General features: G+C 37.8%; 1 protein-coding gene across 2 annotated transcripts in view; it reads left to right on the forward strand.

Annotated features, from left to right (window-relative positions):
• The window catches only part of bcl11bb (BAF chromatin remodeling complex subunit BCL11B b), a 31598-nt gene extending 29196 nt beyond the window's left edge, over positions 1-2402 (forward strand). For both annotated transcript variants that reach the window (XM_035144464.2, XM_035144465.2), the window contains one exon: positions 1-2402. This exon is cut by the window's left edge and continues 2776 nt beyond it. The gene's annotated coding sequence lies outside the window, so the exon portion shown is untranslated.
• The last annotated feature ends 508 nt before the right edge of the window (positions 2403-2910 follow it).

Below are 2910 nucleotides of genomic sequence, written 5' to 3' on the forward strand. Positions count from 1 at the left end.
GATTTTAAAAATCCAACATCGTCTTATAGATCTGATGAGTTGCTTTTAATTTATTCAGGGAATTTGTCCTTTTTTGAAATAAATAAAAATACTGGCATGTGAATTATTTCAAAAATGTAGTTACTTTACTGCTGTCCTCGCTTCAGTCAGGACATAAATAAAGGTTGCACTTAATGGAGGTACCCTTAACTGATGCTCAGAACATTCCCAATGTAGGATTAAACCGACATATTTAATATGTTGAGACTACTTGTGATTAATGTGAGAAGGAGAAAAGTCCTGTTTATGGTTTGTAAATATATTCTTTTTTTTATATATATATGTTAAAGTAGCCCTGACTTTACGTGAAACACGGCCTAAAATTAAACAATCAGAAGACCAGCTGCTTGCATCATCCACAGTATATGCTATAAGTGTAACTACCATACATTATTGCTTTATCAGACCCACTCGATTACCTCCCCCACTCCCCCACCGTACATGTGCTTACTCAAAGGCGGTTTGTTAACCGAAAGCTACTTCAACAATTGTAACACTTTCTGAATCTGCCATCTCTCTCTCTCTCTCTCTTTCTCCCTCTCTCTCTCTCTCTGACCCAGTCCGACTTGCCCCTGTCCCCTTAGGACGCACAAAATGGTTTCAAATGAAATTCATATCAATACGTGTTAGCGTGTGTGTTCTTCTCTCGGCGGCGTGCTCTAAGCCTCTCTCCGACGGCGTCTTTTCACAGTTCACTAGCTCAGATTCATGCATTAGAGCGGCTTTGAAAAAAAAAAAAAAAAAGGAAGCCGGTTCATTCGCCTCACAAAGTGATACGGGTTTAACTCCCAGTAACAGATTTTGAGACAGTGTGCGTGTTCGTGACTTTTGGGGGGATTACAGTTTTTATTTTCTGCATCATTCACTCTGAAATGAATCAAAAAAAAAAAAAGAAAAAAAAAGGCTATATATGAGTTATGATAATTTTTAGCACAGCTCCTCTGGAGGGGGGTGGCCGGTGCAACCTATTCTTCTGGTAAAAATTAAAGATTGGAACTGAGAAATGAGGAAGTGTGAGGAAGACATGGAGGGAGAGAGAGAGCAAGGCCTTGACCAGGGAGAATAAGAGTCATGCAAATGAAATTGAAAGCACATGAAAAGTGTGTTGTTCTATTTTTTTTCTTTTTCCAAACGCACATCTAGTGGCCACATCTTATAACGGCCCATCAGCGTAGAGACAGAGTGAGCGTGAGAGGGAGGGAGACAGCGAAAGCCACATGAAAGGCGAACGAGACGACATCATTCATCATACCACTGCAACTCTCAGTCATCAAAATCATCTTCACTTGAAAGTTTGACCTGCCTCTTTGGCCTATTGTCAGGTTTTATGTGTGCCGTTTTGTTATTGTGGAAAAAAAAGGGAACATAGCGTACCTTCAATGCAAATTCCTGACGTTAAGGTCACAGCAGCTCTCCATAAGCCATTCAGTCACCACGTATTTCAATATATTTTCAGTGAATTAACACGAGATCGGCTGAAGGGCTGCGTTCAGCTTGCTTACAGATGTTGATGCATGAGTGCAAAAATCAAAGTCCTCTTGTAAAGTGCACAGTGTATTCATTCCGGGAGTAAATTCAGCTCACAGTTCGGCCAAAAAAGAGCCATACAGCTATGAAATATGAAATATATATCGGATTGAAACCATGAACGGTGGAAGCCTGACAGTGATCCAGACCACACACACACACACACACACACACACACACACACACACACACACACACACACGGACATTCAGTCTTACAATATGTTTACAGTGTTGAAGTATGCCATTAATGAAATACTCTGTGTAAGTGTTTAAAAATGATAATAAAGTATTGTTTTCTCCAATGTTCTTTAAAAATGTTTTTGAATGCCATAGCAGTTTTGTATGATTATCCTGGTGGAGGGATTTTATCTTCATGAATATGTTTCTGTATGATTACTTGTTCACTGTATGGGAAGACGATTTCTTTTTTTTAATGTAATATTGCAGAATCATGCCAGATTATTATTTTTTTTTCTAACAAGAGTGGTGCCATTATTGACTTATGGCCTCTCCTCTGTGTTTTTTTGTTGTTGTTGGTTTGGTGAAGCCATCCCTCAAGGATGTAAAACAAAATGATTTTCAAAAAAAAAAAAAAAAGGATAAGAAAGAAGCTGAACCTTCCGCAGGGGGAATATTATGGTTTGTGAGGGAATACTTTTCCAAATTCTACGAGACATTCATGGACATTATGTTTTTTGTTGCTGTTTTTTTTTTCCTCGTGGTTGGCTGAAGGTCTTGTGATGGCACTTACAGCTGTAATTTGAAAGCATTTTCATATTTCACTTTTCACTTACACTCTTTGTACAAAACAGTTTCCTTTTTCTTTTTTTTGGGGGAGTGCATCATTGTGAAAAAAGTAAGTGATTTCAGAACAGTACACATCTGCTGTTTTGAACATATATGTATTTTTGTAATGTGTTGAAAAATCAATACAAGAAAGTCAACACTTCAATAAATGTTGCAATTGCTCTATGACTGAACATATTTTTCACTCTGATTATTTCCTCCGCACATCACACCGACAATAATAGAACACATGTAGCAGCAGCCGATGGGACCACAAGTGCAAGTTATAATGTAACTCTATACAAAGCTACATGGCACACGCCTTATGATGGGTAACATCTGTATGAAAAAAAATATTCTCACAATATCTGTAAGAGATTAAATATAAATGTCAATATTATTTGAGCCGTTGCGCAATGAAAACTGAGAACTGCGTCCCACATAAGTGTATCATCAAACCACCATAAGCTACTGATAATAATGTTGTATGACTTTTTAATGGCAGCCGACCAACATTGGTTGTTAGCTTAAAGATATGCCATGTTGTCATTTTTAT

The sequence above is a fragment of the Hippoglossus stenolepis genome, chromosome 20 (assembly GCF_022539355.2).
Source record: "Hippoglossus stenolepis isolate QCI-W04-F060 chromosome 20, HSTE1.2, whole genome shotgun sequence".
Lineage (NCBI taxonomy): Eukaryota > Metazoa > Chordata > Actinopteri > Pleuronectiformes > Pleuronectidae > Hippoglossus > Hippoglossus stenolepis.